At 43.3% G+C, this 14406-nt stretch overlaps 1 protein-coding gene across 1 annotated transcript in view; it reads right to left on the bottom strand.

The window, feature by feature from the left end:
• The window catches only part of GRK5 (G protein-coupled receptor kinase 5), a 151923-nt gene that overhangs the window by 92689 nt on the left and 44828 nt on the right, over window positions 1-14406 (bottom strand). The window lies entirely within an intron of this gene.

Genomic DNA, 14406 nt, shown 5'->3' with positions numbered 1-14406 from the left:
AAGATCTACCCTGTAAGCACTAGAGATTCCAGAGCACACTTGCTTTCCCAGCCACCTTCACAGAAGTCCTCCCCAAAAGGCTCCATCTTTAGCAACATCAAGCAACACAGAATACTGCAGAATAGCCCTTTGCTCTAAATGACAGCTCTGAGATTTGTGCAGAGGTGATATGATCCTGCTAAGCTGGGCCAGAACATCTTTAAAATCCATTCAGTGTAAAATATGTATTGATGTATTTACATGGGATGATGTATTCCTGACATTAAATTCCCATCAAAACCAGGGAAGGGCTCTGTGGCCCCCCGTTACAACCGTGATCAATACAGCCAGCATGTTCCCTTCTCTTTTGTGGCTATCCTCCAAAAATAAGCAGCCTTGCCTGATGAATCATTTGCTCTTAGCTGAGCGTGAAGCAGCGTTCCTGCTTTGCTTGTGACGTCTTTATGTTAAAGATTCTGATCAAGTGCTTTAATCGACCTGACCTTTCCGCTCCCAGCTCTTCTCGTGGAGCCAGCAGTGTTTGCTGCCTCCAAACGTTAACTCTGGGGGGGGTTTGAAGGACATAATGCACTGAGACAGCTGAGACACACAGTAAATTGTCTGGCAGAGCTAAAAGCTAAAAGGGGAGGTTTCTCTGAGCAGGTCATGCTGCAGGTTGCAGAGGGAAGCTTTTCACACGTTGCCTCAACTGCTGCCTTTGCACCCTCTATTCCATGCAGGAGGATTTGCACTCTTCAAGGCAGCTCTCAGGGCAGGACTTGACAGACAGGCCATGTTTAAAATCTAAGTTCCATCAAGCAGTGTTGGAGGGTCTGACTGCTTTAAAATTTTGCTGCGCTGCTGACAACCAAAGGTGAGCTGCCAGCAGCAGCACGAGAGCTCAGCCCCGCTGCCTTGCCTGCACTCAACAACTCAGCATTTGCAAACTGAGGGCTGAAGCTAATTCTCTAACATGTCAACCAGTCCTGCAGGAAACAAAAGCATTTGCTCTACATCCTATCTACTGAAAAATACATGGCATTTTTCGCATCATCTTGTGATGCTGCATGGCAAATCTAGCTCTGATCTCTGCTTGTGAGGAGAGAGACATAACCAGAGGCACACATGTAAAACATCTGCCAGCAGGAGTTACCCTTATCTAAAGTGCCTACCTTTTTATCCTCTCCATTATTCAGGATATACTTACTCTCCTAACACCAAGGGGAGACAGGAAAACACCTGCATATTATTAAGCCAGTGAGATATTAAGTCAAAATTAAATGAGAAATCAGAGACAGAGGACAGAAGAACATGATGCTGAAGAAGCCAAGACTTTGAGCCTGTTAATTCTGCTAAAGACAGCACCAAGCCATGCTCCTGCTCAGATGACTGAAGATCATTTAGAACACAGAGTAAAACATTGTTGGATGAATTTTATTCCAGCACCACATCCATAGCATATTCCATTTGTGCCTTGTGCCACCATGCAAGGTGGATTTTAAGGATGGACAATCTGGCTTCCTACTGCTGCTCTGTTCTTGGCCAAGTTGATAAGACAGCAGCACATCCCATGCTTCCAGGCCTGGCTAATCCAAGACAGCCAAGTATTTAATGCAATTGTATTAACTGCAATCTAGTTTATCCACAGATCACGGGAGAATGACTCCAGCTTCCATCTTCTCCTTTACAACAGTACCTGGGTTGTCACCCAGGGCCTCCCCAACAACAGCAGAGAGCTCTGTAGCCTCAGAATGCAAGGCCTTGATTACACAGTGAAAAAAAACTCCAAAAAAATAAAAGTCAGAAAAATCATGGTTAGTGTCCTGTTTCCACTCACAAGATGTTTATGTTTCTTCTCTTCTTTCTCTTGGAACCCTTTCTCTGCTCTGTCCCAGGGAGGTGTTTGAAGCCATGTTCTCTATATGGAATTGCCATATTAGAGTAAGGTCTGGCCAGTACAGGATGGTCTGCAGGCAGCTTCAGAGGAAGATCCTGGAAAGCTGTTTCTGAAGTACTTGAAAAACATTAAATTTGTTCCATATTCTGTTAATTAGATGTGGCTAACAAAACATGAAGGTGTGTGGCTTCCAATCAATTTCTTCTTCTTTTTTAGCATCTGTGCTACTTAGAATCAGGCTGTTCTTATGATCCTGGTAAACGCCCTGCTCTGCTGAATGCCCTCATGTCTCATGGGGGTGTGAACACCAAAGATTAACTGTGTATTTGTGAAGGAAAAGAATACTAATTTTAATCTTGTTTTCCTAGAGCGCCTTGTCCTAATGAGACAGCATGAATAAAACTTACCAGCCCATCATTTTCCTCTAGGAATTTTTCATGTCTAATACATTCAGCCTCTGAGGCAAACAGTTTTACTCTTATTAGACCTGTTTCATGTGGAAGTTCTCCCAGGTTCACTATTCTTCTTTCCTATTAGTTCCACCTACGCTCAGCTGTACTAGCAAATAAAACCAGCTTGTTTTTAAAGAATAAAAGACTGCTTGCTCTCTGCCCTTCATCCTGCCTCTCTCCTCTGGGGATAAAACCCCAGGAACCCTGGTTTATTCTGAAAAGATCTTAGATGATGCTCCTGATTTAACCTGTGCTTACAGCACTTACAAAGCTGTCAAGAACCTCTTTATGAATCCCCTCCTGTCAGCCCAAGGAAAATGCCATGAGTACGAGGGCTGGATTTCCAAGAGCAGGTGGGTGTCCACCATGGGGGGCAGTGCCTCTGCAAACCAGTCTCTTTTATCAGATACAATAAAAAGTCCACTGCAGGCCCTCAGAAGAGAATCCTGTTACACAGCCCCTCTCATCGACGCTAATCTGGTTTTATCTCCCGCAGCCTTTTTTCATGAGCGCGGCTCTGGAGAGTCACAGACCGTGATAAGGGTTTTGTGCCCATCTCTCCTGCTGCCACAGCACATTTGCTCAAAATGCTGCTACAGATACCTAAGCCTGACAACCACTGTGTCAAACACCTCACTGCTTCTTGGGAATGAAGAGCAGATGTGTTTCTGTGCAAGCCTCCAGAACCACATTGCTGGGAATTTCACAAGCAAAAGCACAAGCAAAAATATGATGCCAGCTCCAGAGGGAGAGCATGCAAGAGTCAGGATGGCTTTGCATTCTGAGGGCAAAATATTTTGTATACAACTGGCATCTAAAGCACCATTAACCTTGGCTTACAGAAGTCAGTGTTGATAAACACTTACTGCAGGAATATCTGCCTATGATTTAAAGAAGAGGTCAGGTAATACTGCAAATACTGATAAGAGGCTGAAACATGACTGTAACAACACATTTTTTATGTTAATTATAGTAATAATAATAATATGCTTTAGTAACATCTACTGCCCTGAAGGGACAGAGACAGCTAAGGGATTAGTCTTTGAAGACTGATCCTCAGGGCTTTACTATCATATGTCAAGGCCATTTTGTTGCTCCCCTAGGAATATAAAGGAGTCTGCACAAGCTACCTGAATGCCTGGTCAGAGCACATTGAAAGGACTTAACTAAACTGAAAAATCAAGCCTTTAATTTCTGCTCTAAGTCTTAAGTAGGCATCCCAGTTTGTGGCATTCTCCACACAACTCTGCCTACATCCTCCACTGGATATTTTTAATGCATCTTTTGAGATTATTTGAACAAGTTTTCTTTGGGTTTTGTGGGTCAGTTCACATATACTGAGTTTACATTTCACTGCTATGCTAACAGAGAGTTGCCTGGTCACAAATTTCCCTGGATGCAGTTTAATTTCCCCCAACATAAACACCTATAGTTTGTCTATTATGGTGTCTCTCTCTTATACCTTGTATTTAACTGCATTTTGTTTATCTGCAGCTGATAAATGAGCAAAAAGAGATTGTTGGTTTTTATATCATGAACAAAAATAATCCAAAATATACAAAATCTATGGAGGATTTACAATCTATTAAAAAACAACAAACAAACAGTAAATTGAACAAAAATGAAGCCAGCTATAATCTAAAACAGTAAAATTGAGAAGAGCCCAAAATTTCAATTTCCTATTCTTGACCTCAAAGTAAACAAGGCTACTGGCACAAACCCAGGCATTTTTGTTGGGTTTAGAATGCACTACCATGTACTGGCTGATTCAACACATTTGGGGGACTGTCTGGGGACTATTGAGAGATTTTCTTCATCAACAGTGTGGATAACAGAAAAAAAAAATTGTAACATCTCCATATCAATGATTACTATGGGAGACCAAGCTTTTGAACAGAGTTGTTGAGAATCAAGGTTATTACCCTGCTGAAAATATTAAATCCCTCAGTGGACTTTTCCTCCCAACTGCAGCTGAGACTGTATTTCAAAGTTCTACAAAATTCTGATGTAAAGACATGAAACCATTTCACTGTGATAACATTTGAGTCATCTCAGTTCTCTAACGTCAAAACATTATCATAGAACATATCAAATAGAGTGCTAAGATATCACTGGAACAAAATGGGGATGGTAAATTGACATTCTTTACTTTTTTAAGATGATGTTTCTATATTGTCAATAAGAAGGTAGAAAAAGCAAATCATCTTTTCTCTTAAGCAGACACTTTCCTGCAAACCCTTTAATTTTTGACAAAACTTCATTCTCTGAAAGGAAGATTCTTTTGTCAGAAATGTTCTCAACTGTCACATGCTCTGAAGTACACAAGAATTAAGCAAGGAACGTGGTCTCCCCATAGCTGAATGCTTGAGTGACTCTAAATTCCCACATTTCTTACCAATTCCCTCGAGTTAATTTGCACAGCTGTGAATTGCACTGACTGTAAGAGACCTCCTTCCCATTCTTCCAAAGGAAGAATGCAAAGCCCTGCTCCAGAAATCCTGCTTGAATAGGGCTTGATAACATCTTTCCAGGAAGGAACTCCTCTTTAAGCAATGCCTTTTAAACTTATGACCTGTTCCATATATTTATTACCCTGTTTAGCAACATGCATGCAAGCTACCAACCAATCCTCCAAACCCAAACCTGCAAATGCAACGTGGGGTGGTCCTGTGCATGGTCAGGATGATGATTTTGTGGATGAACAGCTCAAATGCTCTCAGGGCTGGCTCCTAAACCCAAAATACCTTACAGGGACTCCTGGATCTTAGTTAGATACAGAGGTAAGTGAGGAGAAACCTAAAAAAGCTCTGCTGATTTGCTGATCCATAATATGCAGTTCTGATGTTTAGCAACACAACAGCACAATGTGCAACATCAGACAAGCAGGAGGATTGCAAGGAAACCTGACCCTGGTACAGGTAAATACATGGGCTCAGCTCTCCTGAAATATAGGATGCCAGTTCCAGAGGGAGAACATGCAAAAACCCAGCCCTGAGCAGGAAACCATGTGGGTTCTGTCTGTCCCTTGTCAAAGAGCTGTGTGGGCTTTTTCTCCTGCAAATAGTTCTGCAGTATCTAAAAAAATAACTTAGCCTCTGTGTTCGTGACATTTGAGTCTCATAAGGAGTATTTCTGAGCTGTGGGGAGGAGATCCAGCTGGAGGGGAGGTGAGAATTCAAGTGTTCCTATCAGCAGTCTATAGCCAGGCTCCGAGAATTATGTTCTATTCTGGTTTTTTACCCTCATCTAAATAAACTTACGAACAAGACTAAAGAAAAGAATTTTTGTAGACATCATGAAAAATTAACAGCTTGAGACTAAAATAATAGCTTGCTTTATTAGGCCTGGCTGATTAATCAGTTCCATCAAATTCTTAGAATTGGTAAAGCTTTGAGATGTTCTGACAAGAACCCAGAAATCCACATGTTAAAAATGGTGCAAATTAGGCTGGGAACCTCCTTAGTACATGTGTATGGACTGTACTGCCAGATTTTTTTTAGGGGAATTTCCCTTCCGTGACACCTTTTGCTTCCAGAGTCAGCCAGGAAGGAAAGTGCAGCATCACAACATGTCTCACACTAGGTCATGTTCTATTTGGGATCAGGACCAGACACATTTTTCTTCACCACAGAAGCAGATAACTACCATCCTCCTTGCTCCCCGTGGTCAAGCAACACACTAATTTCTCAGACATATTCAAAAAACATAAATTAAATGCTAGATATATGAGGAGCCTTCAAACACACCATGGGGGCAATGAGGAGAGGAGGTGAAACCTGGTTACAACAAGCATTTGCGAATTGCACTGACTGACTGGCAGAGGGGAAAAGGTGTGGGCACAAGCACTGATTTGGAGGAAGGGGATTCTGTGTGGATACAGGGAAAGCTGTAGGAGGGTGCACAGCACTGATGCAAAAAGACATGGCCAGCTTTAGGGGAGACTTCCCCCTCCCTTAGCTATAAAGCCTGGCTTTGCCCCATCATCTTGTCCAGCAACAAGGTACCAACAGCTGCTTTCTGAGGGAGGCGCTGCTAGATCCCCCCTGAAACCACAGAAAACATTCTCTTCAAAAAGCACTGACAGCCCAAGCTGTGATGGCAGCAGTATTGTCTGCGTCAGCTTTGGGGATCATTATTGTAAAAGGTTACAGAAGGGATTTGGGTTAATGGAGGTAATCTGTGATTATCTGATGCAACAGATTGCTCTGCCAGTGACTCATTCCTTCTGCCACAATATACTGTGGGCTGCAGCTGCAAATAGAGAGCAGGATGGAGCTGGCTCCCGAGCTAAGGCTGTCCCTGTTGTCTGGAGAAAACCCTACAGGAGGGGGTGCCAAGGCATTGCAGGTGTGTGACAGCCTGGCACAGCCTTGCTGAGGGGAGTGGGCTGCAGAAGTGTACTACAGTCACTCACTCGGGGGAGTTACTATAGCTACCAGTTGAAGGACTCAACACAAAAAGCAGAACTAAAAAAAAAAATAAATAAAGAAAAGAAAAAAATTAGGAGGTAGAAGACAAAAAACAAGGGAACTTGCAGAGCAAAGGCAGAGGGTTCCTCTGATTAGCTAATGAAGCGCTTCAAAAGCAGTGAGTGAAAAATGAGGCTTGAAGGTTGCATGGTGTAAGCGTCAGATGATGCAAGCAGCTGGCCCAGCTCGGCTGCCTCTCCCACCCACCCACCCACCCGGCTGTCTTCACAAACACAAACCAGAGCTCCGTGCCAGGCGTGCATTAACTATTTCCTCATGGCTCACACAGCCCTGCACTTCCACTGGCTCTCACTGCAGCCCTGGGGCCAGAACTACAGCAAGGTATTGATTTGGGCCATCAGCCCCCCTGAGAGCAGCAAAGATCCTACCACCAGGGACCCCAGGAGAGAGCAAAAGCCAAGTACTGCCATAGCCTGGAAGATGCAGCAAGAAGAATAAACAGCACCATGCACCAATCCCACACCTCCCAGTGGAAAGCCCCTGCCTCTGGTCTGGATGCCCAAGGCAGCCCAAAGCACCAAAAGCTGCTGCAGCCAGGGATGGGCACTTCTAATATGTACATAAATCTAAATAAATGTATGATTCCCACTCACATGCTTTCCTGACAGCCAGCTGCTCCCTTTGCTTGCTGTTATCGTCACTCGGAGATTAATGTCACTGCCTGGGACAGCTTATTAGCAATTTTTATTACAAAGCATACACATTTGGCTGGTGGTGGGCAAGAGCTAAGCCTCAGAGTAAATAAAATACCAGGACAGCCCAGAGGGAATGACAGAGAACAGATATCTGTGGGGTCTTTACCCTGGCTCTGAAAGGCAATAATGGCAGGAGGTCAGAGATCAGCGGCTTAATTGTCCAGTGAATTAATGGTGACGAACGTCTGTTTCCCCTCTTGTTAAAAGTGACACCAGATATTTCAGAGAAAGCAGAAGCACACTTGGCTACAAAGGAATGTTTTGAAGGCTGAGGCTGAGATTGTTGCCAGCCCCAGCCTGTCAGAGCAGCGCAGGTCAAACGAAGTCACTGTAGGAACTGCTGCTGACTCCAGCACAAACCAGAACCTTCTGGGCCCAGACACAGATTACCCTGCTTACTCTGGAAAGAAACATTGTTTGCTTGTGTTTAATAAAAAAGTCAGATCTAGAGCTTTGAATATGCAAGCATAAAAAATAACAAAAAAAAATTTTAAAATTAGAGGAGTGTGAATTGCACCATAAAAATCAGCCTGCGCTTGTTTCCTCTCATTTTGAAGAAAAATAGAGAGCAACAAGAAAAAACCCAAACAGAATATATTAAAAAATGCAAAAAAAATCTGTACTTCTTCCCTCTCCAGAAAATGTCCCTCTTTCATTGTCCTGCACAACCCTGGTTCAACAATGCATCTCTTAATGGAAATTGTCATCATGGGAAGAGTAAGGAAACTGGGAAATGCATGGGGACCACTTTCACCCAGTCAGTGACATTTTCTGAAGCTGCCTAATTCTTTTCTATTGAAACAACTTCCACAGGGAAGAATGAGGTCTACTTATTTATTTTCTTCTAGTTGCTCAATCTCATTGCAATTCAGATTTTCAAGTGTAGCTGTAAGAAGAAGGATGAAAGCTTCCCTTTGTTTTAAGGTGGTTATGTTAGCTTTGAGCTGTTGTGAAAGAGACTGTAGGACACATCTTTCCCCTTCATCTGAACACATGTGGACCCCTCTGGTGTTTAATTTAATCTTCACAAACAAGGAACAAGCACTTTCTGAATATTAAAAAACACAGTGTCGACCTACCAGTCAGTTTTTGAGAAGCATAATGTGACTTCTTACGTGGCAAGTAATCCCCCTCATTAGGGGACATGCTGATACCTTTAATTAAGAGTGGTAACATATAACACTGTTAACAGGGATGCCTAACCCTGAATTAGGTGACTGAAGTCTAAGTATTCTTTCAGCAGTGTTTTCTACAGAGGTCATGATGACTGCAGACAGCCACACTGTTTTTTAAGTCAATCTATGTGCTCAGTCTCTGGCTGAGCTAATTATAATGGTGCCTTTAGCATCACTGCCTTTAAGTGTCTGCCAGCATGTCCCTAACAAACCACCAGGTCCATGTTTTTCTAGCCCAGACAGAAGAGTCTGATTATCAGCTCAGAGTTCATTCATCTCCAAGGCCAGGCTTCCATCCCACATGAATCCAGCTTGCTGAACTTCAATTACCAATGGAGAAGTTCATAACAAGACATCATTGATCAGTGTATTTGCTTGCTTCCTGCTGCTGCCCCTAATCAGTACCTGGGGGAGGAAGGCTGCTGGATCCTCAAAGGCTAAAAAGACTTAACATGGTCCTCAAGGGCTAAGGGAGGCATCTGGCACAGCATTTCCAGTGTGAGGATGGTCTGACCTTCACATGGGCACCAGACAGACAGCGGTCCCTGCATGCCCCATGGCCCCTGTCCCCTCCCAGCTGAGCAAAACTAAGAGAGGGGCTTTTGACAAGACAAAACTAAGAGAGGGGCTTTTGAAAAGACTTCTGAAAGGCCAGTGAGCTGCAGATGTGGGGGGGGGCAGTGGTCAGGGAGCAGCCACACAACCTGTGACAGTGCTGGTGGCACAGAGCATAGCACGACAGTGCCAGGGGCATGACTGGTATAAAGCCAATTGCATGGAGTGTGATTCTGATAAATGAGGTCTGTGTACTGCTGGAGTCACTCTAGAGCTGAACAGATCTACAAGGAAGTTACAATCTCTGCAGCAAGATGCACTTTCTGTCCAGGTGTTTTATGGAACTAATTTTTTAGGGCTTGCTGTCATCATTCTTTGTCAGATGTCAGGGCAGAGAAAAGAAATACAGCTATTGCTTTAGATAAAATTCTGATTTTCAAACTCATGAGAGAAAAACCCCAAGCAGCTGGGCAGAAAATCCCAGCCTCCTTATCTCACCCAGCTGCCCCAGTGACGCCACACGCTCTGCACTGTGCTGAGCAGCACAGCAGCAAACACTGATCTTTGTGTCTAAGCATCTAAGCCCAAGTGGCCCATGTGCTATTTTAGCACCCCCTGGGACCATTCTGGGAGATAATGTAATTAATATTATCTTGGTGACGGCTATTTACCACATCCCACTGGGAAACTGCAATCTGTGCTCGTGGAACTTGAACCCAATTAATCCCCACTTCCTACCAGTTTCAGGTGTCTCCTAATTTGAAGATACATTTACAGACAAAACAGGTCAGTAACTCTTCCCAGCGAGCCAAACAGCATCTTAATCACTCGTGTTTAATAGGAAACAAAGGACTGAGCACTGATAAAGTTCACCATTATGCTTTTGAGGAAAAGAAAAGTGACTACAGAACAATCTGATAACAGGAGAATTTGCTTCCTGCGTAACTCGATATTTATAAACCCTCTCAGCAAGGGGGCAAAAAGGAAATCATTTCAGCTGGCTGGAGTTAACATTCCAAAACACGATTTGAAATGACAACACACACAGGACCCCAGCTGAAAACAGTGCTTCTGGGAAAAACATGCAGAAACAAGGGGAGGCAGGCAGGCCAGGGCTCCTGGCACAGGTCCTCCAGGTGACATTGCTGCACCTTGACAGCACAGAGCCACCCTCAGCCTCCCCAGCAGCAGCAGGGCACAGGTGCCAGGGCAGCAGGTGGAAGCAGGATTGTCCTGGCTGTGCTTTCCATCTCTGATGGAATGACTGGATTTTAACAACCTCCGTCTGCAGCAAACATGCAAGTGCCTCCACAGGTATGAAGATATGGGATTTTTTTTCATGGTAAAGGCTAGATTTTCAGTCTTACTAGGATCTTCAGTTATTTTCTATGCTTTTCTATAGTTAATCATCTTGAAATGCAGGCTGTGGTTGCCCTAAAACCTGTCTGAAGAGCAGAACTATTTCTCAAACCCAACAGCCTCAAGTCCAGCACCTACAACTCCAGCTGATTTTATGGGGAACCACAATTCCAGCAAGCCCTTCAACAGGCCCCTTGTGAGAGGGAGAGATAAAGACCTGCACTGAGGAGTGCCCTCTGCACAAAATTGCAAGTACAGAGTATTTCTGGTGCAAGTGCTGTTTTCCAAGGTTTCCTGGTATGGAAGTTTTTCATGGGAGTATACCAGGGGAGATGTGGAAGAGTGCTTACAGTGAGAGTAAAAATAAAAATAAATTATTTGTATTTTATGACTAGAAAGGCAATGTTCTAAATTATTAAAATTATCTCCCAGAGGCACAAAAACAATTTTGGGGGAGGAAAAAACCCAGTAGAAAGTACACCTATTTTGTTTCCCCTTTTCCACATTAGTAGATGACAGTCATTTGCACTTTGCTGCCTTGGCTTCAGATTATCAAGTAAAAGATTTCTGAGTTGCTTTTAAAGTACATAAATAAAAATAATAAAACCAACACAAACCTTGGCTTTTCAGCAGTGCCCTCTACTTAAAAGACATAAAAGCATTTTGCAAACAAAAACAGGGAAAGCTTTTCCAGCTAAAAGACTCATTTTGCCCTCACATAAATTAGCATGACTTTTACAGTCGTGTTGAGACACTCCACATGTGCAACTGGGAAAAGAAATTATCACAGGCAGTTTAAATGCTCAGCTTTAATTAGGAAAAAGAAAACCAAAATAAAACCAGACCCATTCTTCTTGAAAAGTTTTCCAGCTGATATTGTCAGAAGACATAAGAAAACTAGGGCTGCTAGATGCTAGCAGGAAAAGCATGCTTAAATTTGCTTTAAGCTGCTGAGCTCTGGAAAGGGAACACACACAGGTGTGGATCCCCTCCATCAAAGGGCTGGTCACTTGTCCAGGGGTTGCACATCACCTTCCTGCAGCTGAGAGAACGAGCAGCAAAAAGATCTGCTGAGAGCAGCCTGACACTCGCCCTTTACCACACACGGAGCATCCAAAGGCACGGGTGTTTCATCACTTCCACTGCTCACAGGACAACTTAGCATTTGCTTTTCTGCACTGCCTGGGGGCCAACAAATTCAGGACCTCTTTGTACGAGGCAACACATGAACACAGATCCCATCTCCAAGAGTTTGCAGCTGGGTAGAGCAGCCAAAAGCACTCCCCGTGACACGCTGGACCCGCTGCTGTCGCTGGGGATGCTCCTCTGCCTTCAGCAAGGGTTAGGATTTCATCCCCTGTGGCTTCAGAGGGTCACAGCTTTCCCACTCATCAACACAATTGCTTTCTGAGGAAGGCCCATTTTTCAAAATGGGGTGGTATTACTGAAAAAACATTAAAAGTTGCCAGGAACGATCAAGGGCTGTCAATGCGCCGTTGTCCAGAGCTGACTGCATTACAAACAGATTCAATAAAAACATGATGATGGAAAGAACATTGAAAAATTAAGAGCAAGTCAGACCAGGTGTTTCCCCTCACTTTCACCCTGACATTTCTTGTCTTTCTGTCTTCTGCCCATCTCTGACATTTCTAGCATTAATGATTTATTTTATTTTCCTATTTTGTCCTCTTTTCACGTCTTGTTGACTATCAGCCTCTGAGGACACCTTCTATCTCTGACCCGTTCCAAACTGGACTGTTACCCCTCCACATCCTTCCTACTCTTGAAAGCAACCCTAGGAATAGGGGCTGGGAGCCTTCTGCTCTTCTCTCCCCTCATTTCAGGGAAATGCCTCTAGGAATGGACTGCAACAGGCATGCATCAGTCTCTGAGGAATAAAACACAAGGGATTTTCCATCTGAAATCACTTGCCACAGGCCTGTTCAACCTCTTCAGGAGCTGACACAACTGAATAGAAGGAATTTCTGGCAATTTGCTCACACACACAAAGGGAAAAAAAAAAAAGCCAAGAATAGCACTTTGGTCTTGTCCTGAAATCCAAGAGAGATACAACAGCAGATGTCTTTCATCTATATGACCTTTTCCACTAAGACAAAGAGAGACAGGATATTAAATCACAGTTTAAGATTTTTATGACTCTTGGCAAGCATTTATTTATTATGGGTTTGTTTGTTTTGGGACTTTGTTTTTAGGCAAAGTGTTATTTTTTGTACTTTTCATGGAACTCCAACTGAAATACCATAAAAACATCTGAGACAAATTTCTTTTGGGTGATTTGCACATTTTCAAAGTCACAGGCTGACTCCCCTTCCAACTCACACTGCTCAGACCAGTGTGTTTAAACCAGAACAACCATATGACACGAAAACAGCAATTATTTTTCCACAAAGTCATGGGAAACCTTGCTGGTATGTGCCATCATCATGTGAGGGGGACAGCAGCAAATCCTTTAACCAGCAGATCTAGATCAGAAAACATGCTCAAAAGCTGTACCATGAAAATTCCTCAGTGGCTACAGTGGGGAACACACGGTGACAGCAGGACACAGCACGAGGAATGTGAGAGAAAACACAGATTAATTGCATTTCTCTTCTTAATTTGCTTACACTCTTGAGGGGAGCTTTCCCTTCCATGCTCAGCTTACCTTACAGATGACCAAGCAGACAGGAGGATGGGGATGGCACCAGGAAAGACAATCCAGGGGAAAGGACATTGACCTCAGACCCTGGGAGGATTAGTTTTAAGTCCTTCTTCTAGCACAGATTTCTCACGTTATTTTAGGCAAAGAGCAGAGCTGTGTAAACACCTTGTGAAAGTGTGATCACAGGAGGTGGCTGAAGCAGACACAGGTCTGTTCACCCAGTCAGGGGCTGTTATCCCTGGAGAACAGCAGGTTTAATGGGCTGTGCCCCTGATTCACAGCTGCTGAAACTCCCCTTACCCAAAGGGCTCTGATCCCTGCCTGCAGGCTCATCCCACCTAAAGCTTCACAGCATCTCCACTCTGAGCCCTTCATCTTGCCCCCAGTCAGCTCCCAGCACATCACACAAACCCAGAGCATTTCCTAAGCCTCCCTTTGATATTGATGGGTGCACATACATTAAAGACTAAAACATTAAAGACTAATACATTAAAGACTAAAGAGAAGCCCTAAAGCCTGATAGAAATTTTCAGTGAAACATTTTTCCCTCAGAAGACACCCATCAGCCAAAAGTAAATGTTTCACAGATGCGTCACTTCTGATAAGATTTTATTTTTAAATGTAGGAAATTCGAAAGGTCCTCAGTAAGATTAAAACAGTGTTTCAACTTCTGATTCCGAGCTATTTTACCCCCTTTAAAATATGACATTAAATTTTATTCCTTTATTCACAAGGAATAAAAGAATAGGATAGGATAGGATAGGATAGGATAGGATAGGATAGGATAGAATAGAATAGAATAGAATAGAATAGAATAGAATAGAATAGAATAGAATAGAATAGAATAGAATAGAATAGAATAGAGATGTTGTTACCATTTATTCCCAAATAAAAACATATAGGCTGAGCTCAAACATTTTTCCTCCTCGGATTTATTTCACAGCACATCAGAAATGTTTGTATTCCCTTTGTCTCAGAATAGAAATGTTTTCTTGAAATTTGGGAAGGAAAACAAACAAACAAGCAAAACCCCAAAACAGGACAACAGAGGAACCTTTGGCCTTCAAAACCTCCCCAAGGCCCTGAGCTCTTGCAGTCGTGAGGGCAGGTGAGGACAGGCTGGAGCTCTGCGTGTTCTTTCT

Source organism: Melospiza georgiana, chromosome 8 (assembly GCF_028018845.1).
Source record: "Melospiza georgiana isolate bMelGeo1 chromosome 8, bMelGeo1.pri, whole genome shotgun sequence".
Taxonomy (NCBI): domain Eukaryota; kingdom Metazoa; phylum Chordata; class Aves; order Passeriformes; family Passerellidae; genus Melospiza; species Melospiza georgiana.
The sequence above is the reverse complement of the archived record's forward strand: the minus strand, read 5'-3'. Positions and strand labels throughout refer to the sequence as shown.